General features: G+C 39.0%; 1 long non-coding RNA gene and 1 pseudogene across 2 annotated transcripts; one reads left to right on the forward strand and one right to left on the reverse strand.

Moving 5' to 3' along the window:
• Window positions 1-551: 551 nt before the first annotated feature.
• LOC145132385 (cytochrome P450 CYP72A219-like) lies at window positions 552-2,559 on the forward strand (annotated as a pseudogene). Its single transcript, XR_013718057.1, has 4 exons — window positions 552-856; window positions 971-1,191; window positions 1,252-1,496; window positions 1,610-2,559. The product of XR_013718057.1 is annotated as a cytochrome P450 CYP72A219-like (transcript).
• A 439-nt stretch (window positions 2,560-2,998) lies between these two features.
• On the reverse strand, window positions 2,999-3,899 carry LOC145128626 (uncharacterized). Its single transcript, XR_013717018.1, has 2 exons — window positions 3,741-3,899; window positions 2,999-3,365 (listed from the first exon to the last, which is right to left on the reverse strand). It is a non-coding gene; the product is annotated as an uncharacterized LOC145128626 (long non-coding RNA).
• Window positions 3,900-11,696: the final 7,797 nt, after the last annotated feature.

Below are 11,696 nucleotides of genomic sequence, written 5' to 3' on the forward strand. Positions count from 1 at the left end.
TAATAAACTAAATTAAAAGTGAGTATAATTAAGTGTATTATGTGTGATTGTTATCAAAATAAAATAGATACAACTTCAAAAGCTCTCTATCATATCGTGATGAGTTTGACATACAACAATGATTTTTAACGGGTTATAGTAACCACAATTAAAAGTCACCATAACTTATCATCAATGACGCGAAGTTTCCTTACGCATTGAATGAATGAAAAAAAAAAAAAAAAAACCCGACATGTTGACAAGTTTTTTCGGTCGGCGAAACCCATTTTTGTACTAGTGATAGCTTCGAGTCGCATGCTTTCATTAGTTTCCTGGTCCATATTTGGGATATATAGTGACTAGTGTGTCCAGGCAATAGACACCCCCTTCCAATATCATACAGTCTTCCATTATATGGTCAGGTGTGAAGAGTATCTCATTAGTCTTTAAATATATTGGGGCTCAAACGAAAAAAATACCAAACACATAGGCATAACCGTACGTTACTGACAAGTATAGGGGAGTTAAAGGGAAATTCATCCATTAATAATTATCCTTTTCCTCCATCTCAATGTCACAAGATTCAAACTACTCTCCCCCATCATGGAAGTAAGTGCAGTATGGTGTGGGATGGGAGCATTAATAATCCTGGTTTGTTATGCTTGGAGATTTCTGAATTGGGTATGGCTGAAACCAAAGAAGAACGAAAAATGTCTAAGAGACCAAGGCCTGAACGGAAGCTCCTATAAATTCTTGTTCGGAGACTTGAAAGAGGTGGTTAACATGTTAAGAGATGCGAAATCTACAGCCATAAATCTAAATAATGAAATTGTCCCCCGAGTCTTGCCCTTTGACCACAAATCGCACACTGCTTATGGTAATTAAGTCTTTTGCCTTTTCTTTCCTCTATCTAACTGGTTACATATCATAGTTGTGAATTTTGATTCTTCCAAGTGATAGAAACCGATTATTGGGTTAATCGTATAATTAGGCAAGATTTGTTTCACATGGATGGGGCCGACACCTAAGGTGCAAATAACTGATCCGTCTATGGTAAGGGAGGTCTTGGCAAATAACTATCAGTTTCAAAAGCCAAGAGGAGGAAACCCATTAATAAGGACGCTAGGAGCAGGTCTAACAGATGCAGATGGTGATCGATGGAGCAAACACAGAAAAATAGTCAATCCTGCTTTTCATGTCGAAAAGCTCAAGGTTGGTTTTCCTTTTCTTATGTCTTTCCCATTGCACCATGAATAACATAATTTTTTATAGCATATGGTGCCTGCAATCTATGTAAGCTGTGCTGAGATGATCAACAAATGGGAAGAAAGGTTAAAAAAGGAAAGTTCATGTGAAGTGGATGTGTGGCCTTATCTGCAAACGTTATCCAGTGATGTTATTTCACGTACAGCATTTGGTAGTAACATTGACGAAGGGAAGAGAATATTTGAACTACAACGGGAACTAGCAGTGTTAGTCATAGACGCTATACAATCACTCTACATTCCTGGATCGAGGTGTTTATCTTTCCGAAAAATATTTTATTACATCGTTTTTGTCTTGATCAAGAGACAATCTAATATGATTCAAACACAAATATTAGTTTTTTTCCAACAAAAAACAACAACAGGATAAAGAAAATTGACCAAGAAGTGAAGGCTACGATAAGGAGTATCATTGACAAACGAATAATCGCAATGAAAGCTGGAAAAAGGAGTAAAGATGACTTGTTGGGCATACTCTTGGAATCAAATTACAGAGAAATTAAACATGGGAATAAGAATTCTGGATTAACCATTGATGAAGTGATCGATGAGTGTAAGCTTTTCTACTTTGCTGGACAAGAGACCACTGGAATCTTACTAGTTTGGACTATGATTTTGTTGGCTCAGCACACAAATTGGCAAGAGCGTGCCAGAGAAGAAGTTTCACAAGTATTTGGGCATGAAAAACCAGAAAGCGAACCTTTATAAAACCATACATCCTCCTATGAAGCTATATATTCGTTTCTCTCCAATTATGTTTTGCAGGTTAACATGATTCTGCATGAGGTTCTTAGACTATACCCACCAGCAGTAGGACTAGGACGAATGACACATGAGGAAACCAAATTAGGGGACATAAAATTACCAGCTGGAACTTTCCTCCAGTTGCAGATTATGCTTATGCACCATGATCGTGATATATGGGGTGATGATGTGAGCGAATTCAAGCCTGAAAGATTTTCTGAAGGTGTCTCGAAGGTGACCAAGGGACAAACATCATATATCCCTTTTGGTGGGGGTCCACGAATATGTGTTGGACTGAATTTTGCTTTGTTAGAAGCAAAAATGGCACTCGCCATGATTCTGCAACACTTTTGCTTTGATCTCTCGCCCTCCTATTCACATGCTCCACATACCATTGTCACTCTTCAACCTCAGTTTGGGGCTCATTTGATTTTGCGTAAACTCTAAATGATGTGTATTTGAGCACATGTTTCTATTAATGTCCTTTGTTTATGTTACATTGCAACTTCAATTACTCATTCAAATCGACATTAAGTCATATTTATCGTTATGGTTTCAACTTTCAACCCAACACTTGATATTTATGTTCTCAAAATTTTAAATATTGCAAATTATGGTAATTAAGTTTTCATAAAAATCTGATTTTGAGACTGATTTTTTTTAATCTTAAATTAGACACTCGTTTTACCAATTTGTTACAATTCTAACTGCTTAACCGGTCAACCTTCATGATGGTGTGTACAGTCGTTCCTTCCTATAGCTCATCGACACATCACCATCATGATTAGCCTTTAAAGCTTAGTTTCCGTCTTAGGATATTGGCCTTATACAAACAACCCATATTTCCATCTTGATTCAGCATTAAATTAACCAACATTTTCAGGTCGATATGGGATCTAAAGTTATCTGGATGAAGCTCATGCCACTTGTGCAAGTTAAAGTTAGCTAGCCATGTTTGATTTTTGTTTTCTTCTACTAATTAAACTTGTGAACCATCTTGACAAATATAATGATAGAATCTTTTCCTCGAGATTCGAACAACATTATCTGGATATAAAATTTTTGTGGACATACATATAGAATTTAAGGAAAAGCACAGGGTGGAAATGATTTTAAATATTATTTTCTGATCTAAACAAGGGATTCAGATATATTATTTGATGTAGTACAACCTCCGGTACTACTAGCAACATTCGGCCCTTCCCATTTTAGTCTTTCCACAGCAACCCTTCTTACAAAGGCTCCCACCTGGCATTGAACCGCATGGTATTGGTTTTGGTTTTGGTGATCCACCACTTCCACTTCCACTTCCAATTCCACTACCACACCCGTCGGGTCCATCGTGTTGTTGTATAGGGTCATAATCGCAATTTGTAGCTGCATACATCAATTTCAAATACTTTTAATCTTTAATTAGGGAAAGACAAGTTGTTCATACGCACTCTTATATAAGGTTAGTTTGATCAGAATTCAGAAAATCTGGAAATAGGTGATGTATGGAAAACAAATTAGCTAGCTATAGACGATTGATACTAAATACACGAATGAAATAAATATAGAAAACAAAATCAGAAGAATATAACCCTACAACTCCAAAAGTAAGATAAAATGAAACTGTTTTCTTATAAATAAAAAAAAAAATTAACTACACGTATTTACAATGCAACCTTAGTTAATTTATAAGAAATACTGGAGCAGCTTCTATTAGCGTTTATTTATTAGTAACTGTGAGATGTTTAGAGAAAACCGAACCTAGTTGGCGGATATGATTGTATGGAGTCCGAGCAGTGGCGGTTGTAATGATGTGAGATGATGAACTAATGACGATGAGGATGATAAGAGCCAGGGTAAGTCTTCCTCCTTTTAAGATTGAGGCCATTTTTTTTTCAATGATTGAATGAATATGAATGTGTGAGTAACCACTTATGAAGGATCTATTTATACACGATCATTCCCCAATGGTTTGTTCAAACATTGACCAATTGTTTTAGTCAACGATATAGTCCGAGTAAAGGAAATTGGTAAGAAAAGAGTGTGGCGCGCAGTTGTTAGCTATAGCCGCCTAAGAAATCCTCCCTTCTTGCTCATTTCCTGAACTTTGTCTGTGCAGTGTTGTCTTGACTTCCAATTTATCAGATTGCATTTTTACTTACCATATCTTTTTAATAATTATTTTACTAGCAGATTGCAAAATTAAATACTAATAAGTAATTAGTTGTAGTTTGTAAAAGTAATTATTAATAATTAATAGTTAATTTTACTTTTCTTAATAGATTAACATTATATATACATTTTTTATTTAAATTATTACTTCCAACTAATGATTATTATTTATTAATTATTATATTAATATAATTATTATATTATTAGTTGCAATTTATATTTAATATTTTAATATTTTGTTTTAATTTTTTTTTAGTGAACGGTTCAAATCTTTTACATTATTATTTTATTACTTCCGATTTTTTTAGTCTGATATTAAATTTTTTCCTCAGATTCATAGATCGGCATAATAATGGGCGTGCAACCTTTTGGTTCTTTCTTTTATATTTGGGTTATATGTTTATAAATAGGACTAATAATATAAAAGCCTTTAGGTTTTCAGGAAATGTTTGGTTTTACCTTTTGATGTATTTTCGGTTCAGTAAAATCAAAAGTATTCTTTAATTTTTTCATTTATGCCCCTCTTAGCTAATAGGGCTAATGACATAAAAGTCCTTGAGTTTTCATGAAATCTTTGGTTTTACCCTTTAACGTATTTTAGGTTGAGTAAAACCGAAACTTTTGTTTAATTTTTTTGTTTATAGCTTTTTAGCAGCTTTTAATTTGTCTGTTATAAATTGCTTACATGCATTGCAAACCACGTCTACGCTATCATCACATTGACTTTAATTTGGTGTCTCTAATGCTGAAAACTTGTATATATTATATGAAAGGTTGGAACTTTTTATTATTGTTATATATATATATATATATATATATATATATATATATATATATATATATATATATATATATATATATATATATCTGAGGGTCTATGATAGTACAAGATAGTAATATGTATCATATAATCACACAAATTTCAGCATAAGAGCATTGTAGTCGATTGAGACAAATTTAAAAAAGGAAAAATCGAGATTTATGGGATACTTAATGATTTTGATCTAAAAAATCTGATTGTTTTTTTCAAATTAATTCAATTTCAAACGTAATTTGTAAACATAAACCGATTTTATTCTATCAAAATGTTATTTTGTTAGAATGATATTCTGTAATTCTGTTAGAATGGTATACAACTATAAACATAATATTATAAAAAGATATTATCAACACCAATAATTTTTAATGAATACAAATTTTATATAAGACGAAGTTTAATAGTTTAGAATAGGTAATTACATTCATTCTTAAAGAATACAACTATGAACATAAACTATATTCATTCTTGAAATCTCTTGCAAAAAAACTATCGGCAATCTTTAAAGAATCCTCATTCACTTTCTTGTTTCGTTTCTAGATGTCTTGTGTATGTTTGACCTCTAAGCCACTTCAAAATATGCTAGCATTCTATGAGATTGACATTTTGTGAGATTGACATTCTATCAGAATTGTATTGCATGAGAATAATTTTATACAAGGAGTCTTTCCCATCAGGTCTTCAAGCCATTTTTCAAGCCATTTCTATCACAAATTCATTGCCAAATATTTTATAGTGATACACTTGTAACAACTGCACATTAAACATATAACTAATTAACTACAATTCTATCAGAATACATCAATAATATTTTTACAGAATAAACTATTCTTGCAGAATGGTTTTGAATATTCTTAAAGAATTTGTATTATCAAGAATATACCCAAGGAACAAAACATTGAGTCCTACCAATAAAACACTTAGCATCTGAAAAATAAACACGACACAAGCAACCACATTATGATAAAAAAGGATGCGGTTTTAGAATAAAAAGAATGATGTATATTCTAACTTCACAGAATTGGTTACGGCAATTCAGTGCTTAAGATGACAAAGGAATTCAAGATCAAAAAGCAATTGGATGTAAAATCTATTTTCAGGATTGAGGTAAATAATTTCTACAGTTAAGCACAAGTTACTACATCACATAAACAATCTTTTGTTTTCCAGTTACAAATACCTAGATTTCAACTATGCATTTTATCGAACACGTGGTGTGCTTCTTCAGTTTCTTAAAAAAAAATCAGTGAGAGTCTTACCAATTCAGTTTCTTGAATTCAAGAAACAAACCCAAACAACCATGAGTTATATCGCATCCATTATCATAAATTTTTTCAGAAAAACCCAAACATCCAAATTTACATGGATTCAAATAAAAAAAGACGAAGAAGAAGATCACCTGTTGGCCATGGATGCTTTCGTTAACTTCCTCTTCCTTCGACCGGTCAAGAATCGAGACCCTTGTCCCCCACATACTTGTTGTTTTGCTGCTTCCTTTCTCCCTTCTGTGACAATGGCCAACAACCCCATTTTCGTGTTTTTCCTTTCCTGACAAACAAAGAAAAACAAACACTTCCCAATTTCAGTCTTTTGTTGCCATTCTCTCCCCTAGTTGTTGCATTACCGGACCAGAGAAAGAAGAACAGGAGGCTACCGGAGCATACTTCCGTCCACGTACCTGCAATCGCCGGGATTTCCTCCCCGTTCGCTCCTCTCTTCTCACTCGGGTTCACGGACCCCACAGTAGCGCCACTGCTCCTCCGAATCCCCTTCTTCGGCCTCATCGAACCCAGAGTCCATCATCGATTGTGGGAATTTGTATTTTTTTTGTTTATGATTGAAAATGTATTAAAACTATATAGTGTCATGTATAAACACAAAGTGTCGATTTAGAAATGATTTAATCATGTATGAATATTGATGTATCAATATAAATGTAAGGATTCATTTGTAGTATAATTATTCATTTATAATTAATACTTTACTTTTATTCAACTATAATTGTAAATATATTAGTCTTGTATAATCAGTAATATATTTACGTACATATTGTTTAATCATAAAAAAATAATTAACAAAAAGAATACATGTGATTATGTTCACGTTATTGCATCATTCATACTTACATCAACATTTTTTTTTGCCTTATTCTATGATTATCCAAAAAAAAATTATCATAATAGCTAAAATTAAGGAATAAGTGGTTAGAAGTTATAGGAATCATTTAATTTTAAGAAAACTCATATTTAATTAAATGGTAAAATTCATATTATTTCATTACATAATGATTGGTCTATACTTGTTCTCGCGTTCTCAACCTTTTTTTGTTCTCGTTATAACCTATACATACATAAAATTCATTAAAAATACACATATACATACAAATGCACATATAAATACACATCCATATCTACAAACATAAAATACACATACAAATACATTCAAAATACACATATACATACAAATACACATCCATATCTACAAACATAAAAGAAAAGGAGAAAAATGGAGCAGAGAGGGGTGAAGTTGCAAAGTTTTTTGGGAAATTCCGATGAGGTCGACGATGGTGAGCAGAGAGAAGAAGGGAAAACACAGAAGATCGGGAAAGAAAGTGAGAACGAAGAGGATTTTATTGTCGACGGCCTTTAGCGGCGACACGTACTCATTGGCGGCGATATCTGGGAGGGAAAACAACATGGGGTTTTCTACGTCGTTAGATTGTAACATCCCCCTCTGGCACGTATCACAATATTGTCCGCTTTGGGCTCCGGGCACGAAAACATCCCATGGGTCACCCATCCTTGAATTGTTCTCGCACAGGCACGCTTAACTGCAGAGTTCTTATGGGATTTGCGGCCCTCACGACTTTAAAACGCTGGACGTACGTTGGGCGTACATCCTGTACGCTGGGCCCCAACACCCGCGTTCATTTAACCGCTCTACGCTGGGCGTAACCTAGCTTACGCTGGGCGTACCCAGCCAATTACACGCATGCACTCCATGCATGCCTAGGACCCCTTTGCCAAATATTTCCTTTAGGGACCATTATTGACACTATCTTCAAAGTGTCATAACTCCTTTATTCTAAGCCCGTTTCCGACGAACTTTATATCCACGAAAAGGTGGCGAGAAGCCCTACGCTTCTAGCAACACACCCCGACCCGAAACCTTCTCGAATAAAACCCATTGCCCATAAAAGACCGAAACGCCCTTACTCTTGATCTCGGGGATCCATGAATAATTACTCTTAGAACGGGGCGTTACAATTCTCCCCCACTTAAATATGATTTCGCCCTCGAAATCGCCAATTGTCAACTCTGGCTACCCAAACGTACATACATCAATACCCTTACCAAAACCAATACTCACACCTGGACCAATCAGCCTCCGGCTGGAATACCAGGCATGCCTACGACGGGTACGCTCATCCCTAGGATGGAATACCCTCGTATCCCTACCCATGTTTGGCCCAATCAACCCTCGGGTTGGAATACCAAACACATCAGGTCCAATCAATCATAGGGTTCGGTCATCCTCATGATGGAATACCCCATATTGGAATACCTCCACATACATAACTCAAACCCAAAACCATACTCGGAACCAAGGACCTTGTCCTTGCGTCCCCCCTCGAACTCTCCGGTTCGCCACACTTGAGTATAACCCACTCACACTTCCCTATCGCGATCTCTAGGTCCTTGACCTCCGACTGTAATATCCTTATGCAGTCCTCAGCACAGGTCCAGACTGCTCCCGAGTCTGTTATCCTGCTGAATCACCTTCCTCTGTCCCATTCGCCGATCTGGAACCACTATCCTCCTCCTCTTCCAAGGAGACCGAAAACATGCCTGCGCATCATCCAACATTACCACAACCTCAACGGGCATCCAACCCGTATATGCTTCCATATATCTGGTACAATCCTAGTGCTTACTACCAATAGCTGAAGCACTTTCGATCATCCATTTACTCCACTGCCTCCCTTTCAGAGGACTCACACTCCTTCCGGAGTTACATATCTTTCCTTGATAGGAAGTCTACTCCACAACCATCACCGCACTTATAAGTGCCACTGAGCTAAACTCCACTCTACCAATCCACTAACACATACAGAGTCTTCAGCATGACTGGACCGCCCTTCCAGGCCTTCAGCCTATCTGGACCACTCTCAGAACCTTCAGCATGTCTGGACCGCCCTCCTGGGCCTTCAGCCTGTCTGGACCGTTCCCTGAACCTCCGGCCGACTCCATCATCATGATCAATACTTGGGGCCAGACCATATCGATTACTATTGCATGGTGACTTATTCACTCATTCTCCTTCTATCGATCCATGAACACATATAGAGTCTTCAGCATGACTGGACCGCCTTCCCAGGCCTTCAGCCTATCTGGACCACTCTCAGAACCTTCAGCATGTCTGGACCGCCCTCCTGGGCCTTCAGCCTGTCTGGATCGTTCCCCCGAACCTTCGGCCTGACTGGTACGCCTCCCGGTTTTCAATCTATCCGAACCGCTCAAATGTCGTCGCACATCACCCTGAACCATTCCTTCCGGGAATTCCTCCCATGCAGTCTGTTCTAGCCCTCTAGAGGTTCCGAACTCCACATCCGTTCTATGAATCTTTTACCCCGGCCTGATCCCAGTCCTCTCAACAATCACTTTCTCTGAAAACCATGGTCTGTTCCCTGCCCCACGTGTCTATCTCCATATTCTCGGCTAACACAACGCTGAAATCCAACAGCTAACCATCCCTGGATGCATGTTGTTCCACCAGAGAATTTTCCAATTCTCCCCCACTTAGTGCATCGACTACTAACCACCGTTCCCAAAACCGGCATGGCTCAATCGCCCTTACTCCATATATTCCCTCTTATCCATGAACTGACTCCCTCGGGAGTGAGTAAACTTCACCGTATAACCCTTCCGCCATCGCACACCTGAACTCCAAGGAAGTTCGAATCTCAACTGAACACTCCTCGCAACGCAGTCGCTATTCCAAGCAACGAGATCATATACCTTATCTTTCGACCAAGAATCCTCCTGAACACTAACTACCACTCCTAACTACTAAGATCCTCAATCATACTATGAAACATGCGGAACGAGGCAGACAGATTTACCATACTACACAATCAACAAGATAACAAGATATCACAATGGAAACATACCCGCAACTGCATCTGGCTCTGCCCTGACCTCCTCTGTTGTAAGCTGAAATGCGCGTCCCTGAGCCCTCGGAGGCTCCGCTCCACCCTGACCCCTGCCAGTAATCCTCAAAGTGGCCGGTGCTGGAGCCTGCACCGATCCTGCAACAATCTGTGGGCAGTTGGCCCTCAAGTGTCCAACCTGATGACAATGATAACAAATCCTCATATCCTGCACCGGGGCTGACTGACGGCAATCCCTCGCATAATGCCCCTCTCTTCCGTACTTGCGGCACGCACCACCGAACCTACAAACTCCGGTATGACCCTTCCCACACTTTTCGCAAGTGTGGCTGCTCTGACTCCCAATCCTGGAGTCAACGGTTTTGAACCGTTTCGGCGCCGGCTGCGACTGCACTGGGGCTTGCCTCTGCTCTCGCAACTGCAACTCAATCTCTAACTCAAGCCCCCTGGCAGCCTCCTGCAACTCTAACAAGGTATCACACCTCTGTGTGGACACAAACTGCCGAATATCCCTCTTGAGCATACTCAGATATCGGGACATCTGAGCCTGCTCCGAAGCAAACTCCGGACAAAACATCGCCCTCTCAGTAAACATCCTGGTGATCTCCGTCACCGACTCTGAATCCTGCTTCAGCAGGATAACAGACTCGGGAGCAGTCTGGACCGGTGCTGAGGACTGCTTAAGGATATTACAGTCGGAGGTCAAGGACCTAGAGAGATCGCGATAGGGAAGTGTGAGTGGGTTATACTCAAGTGTGGCGAACCGGAGAGTTCGAGGGGGGACGCAAGGACAAGGTCCTTGGTTCCGAGTATGGTTTTGGGTTTGAGTTATGTATGTGGAGGTATTCCAATCTGGGGTATTCCATCATGAGGATGACCGGACCATATGATTGATTGGACCTGATGTGTTTGGTATTCCAACCCGAGGGTTGATTAGGCCAAACATGGGTAGGGATACGAGGGTATTCCATCCTAGGGATGAGCGGACCCGTCGTAGGCATGCCTGGTATTCCAGTCGGAGGCTGATTGGGCCAGGTGTGAGTATTGGTTTTGGTAAGGGTATTGATGTATGTACGTTTGGGTAGCCAGAGTTGACAATTGGCAATTTCGAGGGCGAAATCATATTTAAGTGGGGGAGAATTGTAACGCCCCGTTCTAAGAGTAATTATTCATGGATCCCCGAGATCAAGAGTAAGGGCGTTTCGGTCTTTTATGGGCAATGGGTTTTATTCGAGAAGGTTTCGGGTCGGGGTGTGTTGCTAGAAGCGTAGGGCTTCTCGCCACCTTTTCGTGGATATAAAGTTCGTCGGAAACGGGCTTAGAATAAAGGACTTATGACACTTTGAAGATAGTGTCAATAATGGTCCCTAAAGGAAATATTTGGCAACGGGGTCCTAGGCATGCATGGAGTGCATGCGTGTAATTGGCTGGGTACGCCCAGCGTAAGCTAGGTTACGCCAGCGTAGAGCGGTTAAATGAACACGGGTGTTGGGGGCGTACGCCCAGCGTACAGGATGTACGCCCAGCGTACGTCCAGTGTCCAGAAACCCTAATTTTA

This window comes from Lactuca virosa, chromosome 8, assembly GCF_052849685.1.
Source record: "Lactuca virosa cultivar CGN04683 chromosome 8, Lactuca_virosa_CGN04683_v6, whole genome shotgun sequence".
Lineage (NCBI taxonomy): Eukaryota > Viridiplantae > Streptophyta > Magnoliopsida > Asterales > Asteraceae > Lactuca > Lactuca virosa.